The sequence below is a fragment of the Myotis davidii genome, unplaced genomic scaffold, assembly GCF_000327345.1.
Source record: "Myotis davidii unplaced genomic scaffold, ASM32734v1 scaffold1041, whole genome shotgun sequence".
Lineage (NCBI taxonomy): Eukaryota > Metazoa > Chordata > Mammalia > Chiroptera > Vespertilionidae > Myotis > Myotis davidii.
This window is the reverse complement of record NW_006291018.1, coordinates 167,410-172,541: the sequence shown is the minus strand read 5'-3', so window position 1 is coordinate 172,541 and position 5,132 is coordinate 167,410. Positions and strand designations below refer to the sequence as shown.

At 42.3% G+C, this 5,132-nt stretch overlaps 1 pseudogene; it reads left to right on the top strand.

Annotated features, from left to right (window-relative positions):
* Positions 1–2,473: 2,473 nt before the first annotated feature.
* The window catches only part of LOC102770476, a 4,331-nt pseudogene continuing 1,672 nt past the window's right edge, over positions 2,474–5,132 (top strand).

The following is a 5,132-nucleotide window of genomic DNA, read 5'->3' as shown; positions in this document are numbered from 1 at the left end:
CTTTCTTCCTTTCTATTTATATTTTTTTAAAAATAAGATTCCTTTATTTAGTTAGTTTTGTCAATCCTCACCCAAGGATATTTTCCACTTATTTTTAGAGACCGTGGAAGGGAGGGGGAGAGACAGAGAGCTGATAGATTAGTTGCTTCTTTCAGGCAGGGATCAAGCATGCAAGTGAGGTTTGTGCCCTTGATGGGAATCAAACCCAGGACTCCTCAGTCCAAAGGCTGATGCTCTATCCACTGAGCCTCATGGGCTAGGGCCCCTCCCACCATGTATAGTCAACAATATGGAGACCCCAGCACAACATGCAGGCAGCCAGGGTTCTGACAGGTGGACCAGCAAACCTGGGGGCTATCTGTGTTGCTGAGATGAGAAGAACTAGATGGTGAGGCCCCCAGAAGGGCAGCCCCAGGTTCCAGAGTACAGGGGTGCATGGGGAACTGGGCTGGAACCTCTCTCCAGAGACTTAATGAGGAAGAACCACCCAGACCCCCTCTCTTGCAGGCTAATGCTGGGCCTCACTGTGGGGGACCTGCCAGAAGCCAGGTGGTCAGGGCCCATGAGGGCTGAGGGAAACAATAACCTAAATTAGGGAAAAGTCCATTTTCCCAGGTGTCAGGAAGAGACAGGGACTTCCTCCCTCCCTTCCCTCTAAAATGCATATAAGTTTCAATGTCAGTATAAAAGCTCACTGCGCACTTCACCAACTTTACACCCCAGCGTATTTTCTGGGGATCTTGAAACCATCTTTGAAATGTGACCACTATGGGGCACCTTCTCCAGCTTCTGTGGGAGGAAGGGGGCAGCCAGACTTCAGGGGGCTCCTGGCTCCCTGGTGCAAACCTACTTCCTGTCCTAATGAGGCAGGAGCTCTCATGTTCCCTGGGATCAGGTCAATGAGCAAACACATGAGGCACCTCCAGTCACCAGGGGATTTAGGGTGAACTCTGGGTGACCAGTAGTGCCGCCAAGTTCCTCCTGAGGCTGCGCCTCTGTGAGAAGCTGTGTTTCTGTGGATGGTTTTCCATAAGAACTCAGTTCTGCCCCTTATCTGCTGCTTTGATAACCCCCCACAGGCAACACCACTGCAGTTATGATAAGTCTACAAATTGATCCATTTCTTTGTTTTGACCCGTGATTTTCAAGTCCATTCTTTGTGTGTGTTTTTCTTCATAGATAACTATATCACCTGCAAGTAGGGACACTTGTGTCTTCCATTCACATATGAATGTCTCTATGCATTTTTCTTGTCTTATTTCACTTGTTAAAAAGTCAGGTACAATGTTTAGTAGAAGTGGTAAAAGGACCTTTTTGACTTTGTCCCCATCTGAGGGGGAATTATTTCCCTTCCCACAATCGAGTATGATTTTAGGTACAGGAGTCCCATGATCAGATTGAGGAAGTGTCTTTTATCCAAAGTTCCCTAAGCATTTTTATTATAAATGAATGCTGTGCTTTGTACACACACTTTTCTGTATCAATTTTTATGACCATGTGAATTTTCTTCTTTACACAGTTGATCTGTTGGATTACATTGGTTGATTAAAAAATATTGAATCAGCTTAGAATTATTGGGATAATTCATGCTTTGTCATGTATGTAGTATGATTTTCTTATATTGCTGGTAGGATTTACTAATATTCTGTTGAGGATTTTAGGAAATACGTTAATAAGAGATTCTGGTCACTAGTTTACTATTTCTTTGTACTGACTGCACAAAGAATGCCAGTCTCATAAGAATGCATTGGGGAATGTATTATATCTCCTAATTAATTTCTGATATTAGTAATTTGTTTCTTTGGCTGGCTTGTGAACATTTGATTCGTTTTATTGACCTTTTAGAAGATTCAGCTTTTGGCATCATTCATTTTTCTCTATTATTTTTCTGTTTTGATTTCATTAATCTCTGTTCATTTTTATTTTTCCTTCCTTCTGCTTGATTTTAGTTGATTTTGATCTTCCTTTTCTAATTTATTCTTTTAAAATCTTTTCTGTTGAGAGTATTAGTAATGTCCCCCCTTTTCCTCCCCATATCAACCCTCAACTCCATTCCTGCCCTATCCCAGGCCTTCCTATTTATGTCCATAAGTAATGCATATATGCGTGTTAATTCTTTGGTTCATCTTTTTTCACCCTTCCTCCCACTTCCCTCTGAGTTTTTTCAGTCTGTTCCATTTTTTGATGCCTCAGGTTCTAATTTATTGAATAGTTTATTTTTTTCATTCAGTTCTTTATTGGCTTATTTTGTTTTTTAGATGCAACTGTTGATAGATATGTATTTATTGACATTTTTGTTCATATGTTTATCCCTCCTTCTAATTATTCTTCCTCCTCTTCCTCTTCCTCCTTCTCCTCTTCTTCCTTCTCCTCCTATTCTTCTTCCTCCTTCTCTATTCTCCCTCTTTTTTCTCCTCCTCCTGTATGTGTGGAGTTGTAATCTGGTGTCATCTAAAGCTTTCCATCACGTGCAATGGCTCTAGGGCCTCCTGGGAGGAGCAAAGTCAGCCACTGCGTGGGCTACCAACCAGGAGCTACAGGGTATCTTCAGATGACTGCTACTTGTTTTTGGCTTGGGAGTGCCCAGGTGAGGACAAGTTCTGAACCAAGGCAGCTGGTGCTAGTGCTGGGTGTTGAACCACTTATTGATTGATTTGGAGTATGCTGATGCCAGCTGCTGCTTGTTTGAGAGATTTTAGGAGAGTCTGAAGCCTGAGCCAGGACAAGCCATTCATATGGAAAAGCTGCTGCAAACAGTGTAGGTGGGACTGCAATATGGACGGGGCATATTCTCAGGGAATCACCAGGGCAGAGCAAAATGTGGGAGCCACATTGATGGAAACTCATATATGGCTTCAAAGCAACTATGCGATGGCAGAGGTCCCAGAACAGAAACAATGACCCCTGTGAGCACTCCTGTCGGGAGAAAGCCACCCCAAGTTCCTGCCCTAAATGCCAGACAACCCAGTTTTTCCCTGTATGTCTCTGGGTCACCCAATTACACCACTGCCACTGGAGCTCAGAGGAAGTGGGACCCTGTATGTTCCTGTGCCTGTCCTTTAAGAGGAACAGCCTGGGTCTCCAGCTCCGTCAGTGTCACTCAATGACATCATCTGGTTTTTACAACCTGAAGTTATGAGGACTTCTCTCCACAGCTCTGGAAACATTGGTTGGGGGTCTGGCATGGGACTGAGTCTGTTTTCTTCTCACGGGAGGCCTCCAAGGTCGAGATATCCCTCCTATTAAACATACACCACATGTGGGTGTCTGACTAGCCTGTTCCATGCCTCCTCCCTTCCTACCAGTTTCAGTGTGTTTTCTTCCATACCTCTCTAGATGTAAGACTTCCATTCAGCCAGATTTTAGGTGGTTTAGAATGATGGCTGTTCTGTATTTTGGTTGTAATTTTCATGTGGTTATGGGAGACAGCAAGAACCAGCGTCTTTTTGTAACTTTTTAAAGTGGAGACTTAGATAATTGATTTAAAGATCTTTATTCTTTTCCAAAATAAGCATTTAATCTATGCATTTCCCTCTAGGGACTGCCCTACCTGCATCTCAAAAAATTTGACATTTTGTCATTTCATTTACATCCAATTTTGAAATACATTTTCAGTTACTTTAGAATTCTAAGTTCATGAATTTTCAATGTCCCGTCAGTACTTTAGAGTCCTCATCCATTGTTCTCTGGTTTTGATAGTTTTTCATGTGAACTTTGAACTTTTTATTAAATCTTGTTCCTTAATTCAGGTGTGTGTGTATTTTTTTCTTTGCCATTCTTAGGTATTTTATCTTTTTCATTGGTTTTTAAGTGTTTGATTTTAATGTGCCTTATTTTAATTTTGTTTATTCTTTTTCTTCTTGAGGTACTTTGGTGTTCTTCGATCTCTTTATAATTTACACCAAATTCTGTAAATATTTGCCATAATTCCTTCAACCATTCTTTTTTTAATATAATTTTTATTGATTTTAGAGAGGGAGAGGGATAGAGAGATGGAGAGATAGAAACATCAATGAGAGAATCATTGATTGGCTGTCTCCTGTATTCCCCCTACTGAGGGGGACCAAGCCCACAACCTGGGCATGTGCCTTGACAGGGAATGAAAATGTGACCTCCTGGTTCATAGGGTGACACTCAACCACTAAACCACACTGGCCCTGCTGCTTCCGTTTCTGAGAACCAAACCACCTAGGGCATCAACCATTCTTTTTGGTGCTTTCTCCCCTCTTTCTGGGATTCCATTGCATGTATATATGTTTGACTGATTTTATTGTCTCTTACATTCCTGATGCTTGGCTATTTTCTGGGAATTGTATTGTGTTCCATTTTGGAGATTTTCTATAATACTCTTCTAAGTTCTCTTACATTTAATCTGCATTGTTAGTCTTACTCCATGTATTTTTCCTTTCAGATGTTTTTTTTATTAAGCTCTAGAAATTCAAAATACAGACCAGTTCTACAAAGGTATTACATGTTAGATTAATGCTAAAATTCTTATGGCAAATACTGGTGTGAATACAGACAAAATAAAGGTATTTGGTTCCCATGTAAGAGTTGATTCTATAGCAAAGGTTGCTGAAATAGAACAAGCAGAAAAGGAATCAATGAAGGAGAAAGTTGAACATAATCTTAAGCATGGGATAAATTTCATTATTAACATCAAATCTATACTAATAAGAGAGAAACATGGTAATTGGCGTACCACCACTACCCTTTTCATTGGCTAATCAGCGAGATATGCAAATTAACTGCCAGCCAAGATGGCGGCAGGCAGCCAGGCAGCTGAGAAGAGGAGGCTTGGTTGCCCCAGCCATGGAGGAAGCCAATGTTGCCAGTCAGCAGCTGCAGGGGCTCTGAGCTCCTGAAGCAACAACTCCAAAAGATACAATGTTTCAATTATAGAAGCTAAAAGATGGCGGTTAATTTGCATAATCAGGCTCCAAGCGGTGGAGCGAAGCCAAACAGCTCCGAAGCTGCAGAGCAGCGAGGCCTCAGGGCCCCGGGATCAGCGGAGCAAAGAGGCATCCCGGCCCCGGGATCAGTGGAGTGGAGAGTCCTCCCGGCCCCGGGATCAGCGAAGCCTGATGGAAGCCCTGTGTGTTTATGCACCCTGGGGGTGCAGAGGTCCCGTC